Source organism: Nannospalax galili, unplaced genomic scaffold (assembly GCF_000622305.1).
Source record: "Nannospalax galili isolate Female #2095 unplaced genomic scaffold, S.galili_v1.0 scaffold39, whole genome shotgun sequence".
Taxonomy (NCBI): Eukaryota; Metazoa; Chordata; class Mammalia; order Rodentia; family Spalacidae; genus Nannospalax; species Nannospalax galili.
In genome coordinates, this window is record NW_008346683.1 from 2,223,554 (window position 1) to 2,234,961 (window position 11,408).

The 11,408-nt window shown below is 42.5% G+C and overlaps 1 non-coding gene across 1 annotated transcript; it reads left to right on the forward strand.

Annotated features, from left to right (window-relative positions):
- Nucleotides 1-4,086: 4,086 nt before the first annotated feature.
- LOC115072044 lies at nt 4,087-4,250 on the forward strand. Its single transcript, XR_003851104.1, has one exon. It is a non-coding gene; the product is annotated as a U1 spliceosomal RNA (small nuclear RNA).
- The last annotated feature ends 7,158 nt before the right edge of the window (nt 4,251-11,408 follow it).

Consider the following 11,408-nt stretch of genomic DNA (forward strand, 5'->3'; position numbering starts at 1 on the left):
CACTAGAGAGGCAAAGGCAGACAGACCTCTATGGTGACCAGCCAGGCTAGTCAAAACACATCCCAATGAGAGGCCCTGTCTCAAAAACCAAGATGGATGGGTCAGGAGGAATGGATCCTGAGGTTGACCTCTGGCATCCACAGGCATGCACACACTCATGTGTACATGAGGCCACACACATTTGAATATAAACGTAGGCACACATGCCCAAAACAAACATGGGTAACTGTGTCTGCTTAAAATCATATACATGGTAGATGTAGGAGGATTTCCAATGAGAAATGGAGAGGATCAGGGGGTAGGTCGGTTAACAGAATACCTGCTTAGCATGTGCAAAGCCTTGAGTTCCATCCTTGGCACTACAAATGAATAAATGGGAAAGGAATGAAGGAAAGAATGCCCAGAGATGTCAGCGCTTTCCTCTGTAGGCATGCATTCTGACATCGTGTTGTGGAGATCCATATTAGTCCCAGCTGACATCATGGGCACTGAGGGGTAGCACGACAAACAGCTTCCATGGTTCCTGTCCTGAAGTAGCATAGGGTTCGTACATATAAAGAACAATAAGCACTGGAGGGTTCCACTATCTTTAGGAGAGACTCTGATGGACATGCAGGAGAATTTCCCTTCTTTAAGACAAGCCCAGATGACAAGCAGTGAGGCCTCCAGTCATTGTCCCAGGGGGCAAAACGATCCAGTAGCTTGGGAGATGGGGCTCAGGAATGGACAGCCAGAGAACAGCAGTGCACTCTCTCTTTGTCTTTGTAAAATAAATACGATTATGCCAATAACACAAACCAAAGCCTGGTGACTTGGGCAGCAATGGAGACTAGTGACATTTTGTACCAACATTGGACAGGGTAACTGTCCCTTGCCCAAAAGGCTTGTGATAAGAAGTATTTTATATGCTATATCCTCCCCCCATTTTGGCATATGTTCCTACGCATATTGACTTATCTTAGAGATGGGAGGCAGTAGAAGTGTTTCTTCTGCACCTTATTCATATAGCCCAAGGGCAAGTTTATATTTTTTTTAATTTTTAAATTTATTATCTTTATTTTATGTGTACGTGTATATTGCCTGCATGTAGGTCAGTGCACCCGTGTCGTGCAATGCCCGCAGAGGTCAGAAGAGGCTGTCGGATCCCCTGGGACTGGAGTTACGGACAGTTGTTAGCTGCCATGTTGGTGCTAGGATTCGAACCCAGGTCTTCTGCAAGAACAACCAGTGTTCTTAACCACTGAGCAATCTCTCCAGCCCCAAGTTTATATACGTTAAATAACTTTATGGCTTCCCCTTTGAACATCCAGAATCATGACTGCAAGCTGTTCACTCTTCTGCCTTCCCCTAGGGAAGAGGCAGTTCCCCGCCATAAGGACCATGCCTTTTCATCACTACAGAGTTCAGTACCTGACTTCTCTGGTGCGTGTGTGCATGCGTGCGTGCGTGCATGTGTGCTCATGTGTATAAGTGTGGACAAGTGCACATGTGCACATGTGAAGGTCAGAGGACATCCTTGGGTATGTGTCCTCTATTCCTACCTTGGTTGAGACAGTCTCCTCCAGGCCCTTGATCTTCTAGGGCTTTTTCTATCTCTGCCTCCAACCTCACCACAGGAAAGCTAGAATTAGAGAAAACACTTACTGCATAGTACCATGTCTAACTTTATGTGGGTTCTGGGGATCTGAACCCAGGTGCTCATGCTTGTTTAGACAAGTACTTTTCTCACTAAACCATCTCCCAGAGCAGCACCTGGCTTCTTAAACACAAGGTGAAATGATGAAGCAGATAGAACAGAGCCAACCTACTAGCTATGGAGATTATTTAAACATTAGTTCTTCTCCCCACTTTTTTTTTTTTTTTTGAGACAGTGTTTCATGCTATAGCCCATGCTGGCTTGGAATTTGGTATATAGCCCAGGCTGGCTTTGTACTTGTGGCAATCTTCTTGTCTCAGCCTCTTGAGTACTGGGATTACAGTCATGCGCCACCAAGCCTGGCTTTTTCCTCCAGTTCTAATGCTCAAATAAGCATGTGTGGTAGTGTTGCCCAAACTATAATGCCTCCAAAGCACTGTGATGCTATAGCCCATGCTGGCTTGGAATTTGGTATATAGCCCAGGCTGGCTTTGTACTTGTGGCAATCTTCTTGTCTCAGCCTCTTGAGTACTGGGATTACAGTCATGCGCCACCAAGCCTGGCTTTTTCCTCCAGTTCTAATGCTCAAATAAGCATGTGTGGTAGTGTTGCCCAAACTATAATGCCTCCAAAGCACTGTGCTTGTCTGAGTGCTGAGAAGCATGTCAGTCAAGGCCCAGAGCCTCCCTGGCCAGGCAGTACAGGCTGGATCAGATCCTAACAAGAAAGCGCAAAGACTGTGAGAAAACTATCTCAGTTCAAATCTCAGCTCCAACTGCTACCAGCTTTGTGATTCTGGTCAAGTTGCTTACCCTATCTGTGCCTTAGTGGCATTGTTTGTAAAATTGGGATAATAATGGGCTATACCTTGCAGAGTCCTTTGAGAATCAAAAGATTTAAGAATATATAGCTTTTGGAACAGTGCCTGGCATGTAGCAAGGCCTACATTAAAATTAGCTGTTATTACCAAGCGTTGTTATTTTCATGACTAATGTCAGTCCTTGTACCTAAACCCTGCCCCAATCTCCTACAATCTTTGAGGCTGAGCAAATCTCAGAGGCTCTACTTTCCAACTCCTGCCATTGTACCCTTAACAGGCATGTCATCAACCACAGAAAGAATTACCATTTCTCAAACATCTGCTGGGTGACAAGGTAAGTACTACGTTCTCAGTACACGTCACACACATAAAATTCAGTGACATAGATATTATTATCCCCTCCCCCATGTGTTAAAAGCAAAGTGTAAAGCGAAACTTGTCTCCTGCCCTACAGCTAGGAAATGGTGGACTCTGGCTTCCAACTAAGACCACCAAAGCCTGGACCCTTGGTGAGCGTTTTATTAGCTACAGCCTTGCTTTCTGTCCCAGTCACTGACTGCGAGCTGCCTTCTCTATCCAAGCTGACCACAGCCATTTCCTGCCACTCAGTTCCCTCCCCTCACTCTCATTTGACAAGTCTAAAAACTCTTTTCATCTCTTCGTTTGTTCACAATGTTGAGTGTGCCAATCCCTGGAGTAAGTGCCATGGGAGCTTCCTTCCTGCCCGTGGAGTCTGGAGGCTTCTGTTCCTCTCAGCAGGCAAGTATCAATTGCACTATTTAATTAATTGAGGTAGAAGAAAGCCACAGTTAATGTCTTAGATTGAGTTCCCCCTGGCAAGCGTAAAGCTGACTGGAAGGCTTGGTTTATTTTGTAAAGTGAGCCAAGAAACAGAAGCAGGGGGTTGTAGACAGAGACAGATGGCACAGGGTATGATTTACATCACAGTGGACAGCTAGAACTAGTTCTCCTTGGTATCTTTACAGGACACCTTTAGAATGCATCCCAGAACGCTCCACCAGCATTTGTTTTCCAGCTCACATCCCTATGGTCAAGTGTGTTCTCCATGCCACAGGCTGTTGATCACCAAGTACCGTCTGAGTGCCAAGCAGGTTCCTCACAGTCATCCTAGGCTGCAGATGCTGAGATGCAAGAACAGGAAACATGGTGCAGGTGACTGAGCTGAGCAGCCAAGGTTGTAGTAGTAGAGACCAGCATGGTCAGCATCACCAAGGAGCTTGTGAGCAATGCTAACACTAACACTTAGGCCTCACCCAGGACACACAGGATCAGGCACTCCAGGGGTGGTTTAGCCCCCTGTGTTTTCACAAACCTTCCAGATGATTCTAAGGTACACGCAAATCTGAGAACACTAGACATTAAAGTTTTGAGACAGTTCAAACTAGGTGTCTAGTAACAGGGAACTACTTTCCCTAAATTCTTGCAACAGAAAGTTCAAACAACTTTGGAGTCCAGAGTTGAGGCACCTTGAGCTCTTTCGTTTCCCTCAATGCTCGCGTCCAATACAACCCTTCCCATTCCTATGTCTAGAACTGTCTCACACATCAGAGCCCATTTGGCCAGCAAGCCTAGAAGTTTTTCTATTTAACCCTTTAAGAAAAACTCTGCCATACTTACAAGGCAGGGGAGACACCATGATCACAAAGGTGGTTTTCCCAGGGCGAGACTTGTTCATTGCACTCCAGATGCACTGACCCCTGCGATTTCCCCAAATGTGGGAAACTCGACTGCATAATTTGTGATAGTGAGGGACCACGTTCGCGCTCTCCTGAAAGAAAGAAAGAAAGAAAGAAAGAAAGAAAGAAAGAAAGAAAGAAAGAAAGAAAGAAAGAAAGAAAGAAAGAAAGAAAGAAAGAGGGAAAAAAGAAAAAAGAAAAAAGGAAAAGAAAAACCTTGCCAATCCCAAAACAGACTCTAGAAATAAATCCATACATTTATGGTCAATTGATTTTTGACAATGTTTCAGAGCCTATTCAAGTCAATCTGTTAATATCTGACATTAGAACAACTTAGATAGCCATATGCACACAAAAACAAATATCAAACATCAGCCTATATCTTGCACCTTAAGAAACTTGATCTTCCTAAAGCGAGGGACTCTAGATTGGCTGACTGGACCTCAGTAGATGAACTTGCGCTGAGGAACTTCTGGGGACATTAACTTGACACAATAGGCCTTAACACAAATGACAGAATTATGAATTTCAGGGGGAGGGGCTATGGGATGGTACCAGTAGGGAAAGGGGTATAAAGATGATTAAGATTGATTGAGATATTCTGTATAAAATACCCAAAATTCAATAAAAACAAATTTTTTTGGTCTTTTTGAAACAGGGTCTCCCTGTAGCCCCAGCTGTCCTGGAACTCACTATGTAGGCCAGGCTGGCCTTGAACTCACAGAGATCCACCTGCCTCTGCTTCCCGAGTGCTGGGATTAAAGGTGTGTGCAACCATGCCCAGCTAATAAAAACAAATTTTTTAAAAAAATAGCTCAGAATACATGATATATGTAAATGGGGAACAGAATCATATAAACTTGGAGGAAAACATAGCAGAAAACTTTTGTGTGCCTTTTTTTGTGGTGGGGGGAGGAAAGGGTTTATTTAGCTTACATATCCCAAGTCACAGCTCATCCAGGAGCCCAAGGTAGGAATTTTTGTGTGCCTTTTTTTGTGGTGGGGGGAGGAAAGGGTTTATTTAGCTTATATATCCCAAGTCACAGTTCATCCAGGAGCCCAAGGTAAGAATTTTTGTGTGCTTTTGTTAGGTAAAAAGTTCTTAGCTGGGATAGCGAAAGTGTGATCCATGAAATAAGTTGATAAAGAATACTTCTTTAAAATGAAAGTCATTTGCTCTGTGGAAGGTGTTCTTAAGGGAGCAGAAGAACAAGCTGGGGCTGGGAGATGCTTGCTGATCAAATATCTAACAGAAATGTATTTAGAATATAGTAAAAACTTTTCAAAAGTCATTGATAAAATAAGTGACTATTTTTTAAAAGGAGGAAAGATGGAATGAACACTTGATCAGAAGACATAGTCCAGTGACAGATGAGAAAAGGAGAAGATGATCTGCTTAGTCACTAAGAAAATGAAAGTGAAAATCACGAGCTATCCCTATGTGCCTCTTAAAATGACTAAAACCACTATATAGTTTTCCATACCCGGCACTTCTCAGTGTTAGTAAGGAGACAGAGCAGATGGATCCTGCATGTCTTGTTGGAGATGTAAAATGATTCAGGCACTCTTTGTAGAGCACTTTGGAAATTTCTTATATTACTGTGGAGGGGGGCTGGAGAGATGGGTAAGTTGTTAAGAAGAGCCAAGTTTGGATCCTAGCACCCACTTACTTGGGGCAGCTCACAACCAATTGCAACTCCATCTCCAGGGTGTCTAATGCCCTATTCTGGCCCCCGCCAGGCACCTGCATATATGTGCTCATATACACAAGCACACACTCATACACATAAATAAGAAATAAAAATAAAATCTAAATAAAATTGCTGCATGACTAAGAAATCATGCTGAGTATATTTACCACAGAGAAGTGAAAACATATCCCAAATCCTGTACAGGGATGATTTTAGTGGCCCTATTCAAAGTTGCCCCAAATTAGAACAAAAATGGCCTCCTTCAAATGAACCAACCAAGTAGGTACAGGCACACACGTACAATACCAGTCATTAACAAACAGGAACATGGTCAGTGGACCGGCCCTAGTCTGGGAGCTATTGGAGACTGATTACTACTGGGTGAGGGAGAGAAGACCTTACTTACAATCTCTAGAGAGGCTAACTAGACTCCAGTGGATGAATTTGCACCGAAGGACATCTGGGTACAAATGCTTGACTGGATAGGACTTAACCTGGTATGGAGGAATGCATGAGGTCCGGCGGGGGAGGGGGTCTAAATTTGATTAAGCACTGTTGTATGAAATGTACAAAAGCTCAATAATTTAAAAAAAAACATGAACAAATGGTTGACTAACTTGAATGAATCTAAAGCCATCTCATAGAGGGAAAGACGGCGATCTGGAATGGTCGTATACGATTGATTCTATTCATATGACATTCTGAAAATGATGAAATCATAATGATTGCCAGGGCTCAGGAGAAGTTGATCACAGAGGATCGGTATGAGAGGAGCAGGAGATGGGGGCTGCCCGCATAATTATTATGAACCAGGGCACAAACGAACATGTGTATGTGTTAAAACGCAGGGAACTGAACACCCAGAGTGGATTTTACTGGAGATAAATCAAAATGTGGATGGCGGGGTCTTTGCCTACATTTGGTTTCACATCTGGTAATTTAATTACAACTTTTACAGGCTGTGAGCCTTTTAAAGAGATACACACAGAGAAGAAGAAAACTGCTTTGCTTTGCCTTGGTTCCTCAGTTTGTAAAATAGAAACATTTTCTACTTCACACATAGACTAGAATTTTGTAAGGATTAGTCAGCAACATACAAGCAAAGCTTGACTGTAAAATAAGTGTATTAGTAATAACTATTTGCTCTCATTATTCAATTTAGCCCAATTGTTGCACTGAATGGATTTTATGCTGGTGTTTGAAAATTCATCTTTTCAGGGGGCAGATGCGGTCATTTTCAGCTGATTCAGAATATTCTGTTTCACACAGCATCTTCTTCACCTGCACCACAGTCAGAAGGATTTGATGAATTCTGTAACTTACCCCATGTGCCCTTGACATTATCTGTCCATATTAAACTGTCAGTCTTCCAAGTTTACAAGATTTTTTCACATCTGGTAACTTTAAATGGTTTATGTTACTATGTGAGCTCCCCAAGCGGGAATCCAGAAGTGCTCCGGGTCTATGTACTCTAACCCTGCAGACTAAATACTTCCTACCTCATCTTGAATAAAATCTTGGTGGGGTGCATTATAATTCTTTGACATACGACAATAAATAACTCACGGGCTTTTCCTCAACCGTGGAATCTGCTCAGGTGTTGTTTCTCTGTCCCGTCCTGTGGTTCTTGACATAAGCCTTCCTTTATATTACTTACGTGCCCCTGCCTGCAGCCTCCCCTCCCGCCAACCTGATCGTGCTAAATCAGGGCAATGACGGCCTCTGATACGTTGGTTTAGTCTCTCCACTCCTCGTCATTAGCTTTCTTCAGCAAATTTCTCACTGAAGATAATCGTTGTGACAAGTCCTTGATTTCATTCTAATAAAAGCAGAATGTCACCCAAAGCTTCTCAGAACGTGAACAAAAGGATTTCATCTGAGCCACAGCACAGTCACAGTCTGCTCAACAGCCTGACAAATGTACACGGAACATCCTTTGTGCCATGCGTGATAGGCATGAATGTGAGTGAGACGTGGCACACAGAGCAGGGAGCCTCAGACACCACTGCTGGGAGCGTGAACTGAGAAAGCAGCGGGCTACTCAGACCAAAGACGATGAACCTACAACCCAGCAACTCCACTCCTAAGTATGTTTCCCAGAGAAACCCAGGCCCACATACCCCAAGAACCACGTGTAAAAACTTTACAGAAACCCTGCTCACCACAGCTAAAGCTAGAAACAACCCAAATGTCCATCAATCTGTGTACGGATGGATACAGTGCTACAAATTTATACAGTGGAATAGAAAGGGAGATCAATTAATGACAGCTACACAGAGCATCCATTAATTTATCAGTGTTGAATAAAAGGCCAACATATAAAGCACGATGCTATTTATACAAAGCTCAGAAAGGTGTTAACTAGCCAGTACTGTGTTGCGATATAGATGAAGACTTCTTAAATATTTTCTACTCATGACCCCAAACCTGAAAACTTTTTGTGTAACCTTGGGTATATAGAGTAGGCATACAAATCAAATACTTGCAGCAAATAAATCATAAGTTATTTTAAAGCAATTCTTTGGTATACATTTAATTTTGCCGTTTATTAAGGTGGAAGAAAATCTGCACACTAATGAGATGGATGTGCTTGCTTGTTTTTATGTAAGGAAATAAATCTTGGCTGAATGTGTCATATTGCAGGACACAGAGGTCTTCAACAGTTTTCAGGGACGGTGGATTTTTTTTTTATTTTAGAATTGACAATTCTGAGCACACCTCTGCATAAATCTATGGCACAAACTGGCAAAAGTACATTTAGGGCCATTTCAGAAATTGCTGAAATTCTGTCCTAATCCAAAGCCAAAATTCTCTGAATGATATTTTATAAAACTCAAGCAACAATTGTGTTTGTGTGTGTGTGTGTGTATGTGTGTTGTGTGTGTATGTGCATACACATGTCTGAGGGGAGCATTGCCCATGCAGAGCCACTTACCCATGTGCAAGCCACAGACTGACATCTGAATGTCCTTCCTTGATCACATGCCCATTTTAAGTTTTGAGCAACAGTCTCTTACTGAACCTGAAATTTGCCATTTGGCTTGACTGGCTGGCCATTGAGCCCCAGGACTCCTCTGTCTCCACCCTTCAGCATTGGGGTAACAGGCAGGCTCTGTCATGCTCAGCTTTTATATGGGTTCTGGGATCTGAACTCAGGTCATTATGCATGTGCAACAAGTGTTTTACCCCCTGAGTCATCTCCACAGCCTCCAGCAATTTTTAACACAGGAGAATCCAAAGATATAGATATACTAACATGATACATACATGCTGAGGAATGATGGTAGGAAAATATTTAAAGTATTTTTCATAAATAACTAGTGAAAACACTGGTTAATAACATACGATGCAATAGTCTCAAATCTGAGCTGAGGTGTTTCAGGAAGCATTACGAGTGCTATACAGAATGATGGTGTGCACAGAGCAAAATGAAATCATATAATACAACCGGTCATGCCTACAGGACAATACTGTAGTACAGCCAAGGCTATAGTGTGATCATACAAGTCCTAATAGAGTCACGCAGCAAAGATGGGTGCTTCCAGAAATACCTCAGATTCACTACAAGTCTGATTTTTAATTCATTTTTGGCCATTGAATGTTCAGAAATCTTTTACTGCTGCCGTTTTAAATTGTTTGAGGGTTTCATACATTTACATAATGAATTTTAGTCATTTTTAAGCCCCATTCCCCTCCCTTTCCTCCGTCTCTTACTGGTATCCTTTTCAACAAATCTTTCTCAACTTCCATGTGTTCTTTTTGTGTGACCCACTGAGTTTAATTACAGTTACTTGCCCTGAGCATGGGTGGGAGGTTATTTACTCAAGCAGGGGCAACTTACCTGTGACATCCCCCTCCCCGAACTACCTTTAATTGCCAGTGGTTCCTCAGGGAGAGGTGGGAGCTTGTGAGGAAATGAGATGGGCCCAGTTTTGTGCAAGTCTTGTGCAGATAACCACAGATGCAGTGCGTTCATAAGTGCCATGGCCATGAATGTGCAGAAGACATATTTTTGCTGCACATCTTCCTAACTTCAGCTCTTACATTCTTTCCACTCTTTTTCTGTGATGTTCCCTGAGCCTTAGATGGGTGATACAGCTGTCCCAGTGGGGATCAAGCACTCTATATCTCTTATTCTCAACAGTTTGGTCAGTTAAGGGTTTTTGCTTTAACTGCTGTCTACTCCAGTAAGATGCTTCTGTGATGGAGGCTGGGTGCAGCATTAATGTACAGGTATAAGCATGAGTATTTAGAAAGCAGTTTGACATGATAGCTTAGCAGAACACTTGGTAGTAGCTTCCCCACTAGGACCTGTGACCAGACCCCAGGCACTTAACAAGGTTTACAGAACCAGTCATGAATTCTATCCTCTGGAGCAGGCCTCAAAATAATTGGAAAGCAGTTGGTTACCCCCATAACAGTCATGCCACTTTTTCTCTAGAAGGTGCATTTTTTTCTGATAGCTCATTATAGTTTTCAGGATTCACATCTGGGTAAGACTGATAATGCCTTTTCTCTCCTAGCAGCCTGCCTAGCACCCCTTCCTACTCAGTAAGGATGAAGGTTTCCACTCAGCTCCAGCTTGATTTCCCTGTGTCCTATGATCAACATGTGTAGTGTTTTCAGCAATAGGGCCTTACCAACAAGTTCTGGTGGACAGCCAAGAGCAATAGCAATAGTCTGTATTGTTTGGGGGGGGGTGGCACTCTCTGGGACCTCCCTGGCCAACAAGTCAGGGAGGTGTCCCACACCTGACACTGAGATTTTTATTTGATAGCCCACGGCTTCTCAGCACCTCCATTCAAACTCTTCTTTTAGATTGTATTTTTTATTATGAAATTAAACTTTTATTATTATTTTTTACAGAAAAATTCATTTTAATACAATTGACACTAAGATGCATATGCGTTTTTAATCTCTCTATATCTGATTATTACTAGATTGTATTTTTAATCTTATAAAATAGGTTTCCCTATGACTTTTTAGTATATCCTTCATTTTAACTGGCTCCCTCCTCTTCCCTCTCTTTCCATCCCCTTCCTGCTTATACCTTTCTCTCCTTGGTGTTTCCCCTTCTCTTTCTTTCGTTTTCAACTATTTATTTTTGTTTTGTGTGTATGAGTGCTTAATCTGCATGTACGTAAGTGCATCACATGCATGGAACACCTGTGGAGACTAGAAAAGGGTGTTGGATCCCCTGGAACTGGAATTACAGACAGTTGTTAGCTGCCACATGAGTGCTGGGAACCAAACTTGGGTCCTCTCCGTGAGCAGCCAGTGCTCTTCACTGCTGAGCCACCCCTCCAGCCCAGCCCCTCCATCTTCATGACCAATGTCTTCCACTATTCCCCCATCTCCTTATAATGGTCCCATTTTTTTTAATCTTTCAGGATTTTACTAACACATAACGTTAAAAACACCTCTATAAAAAATTATAGTTAGGATCTGCATATGAGGGAAAGTATGTCACATTTGTATTTCTGGGACTGGGTTACCTTACTTGGCCTAATATTTTCCAATTTCATCTATTTTCCAGCAAATTTCATAATTTTATTCTTCTTTAC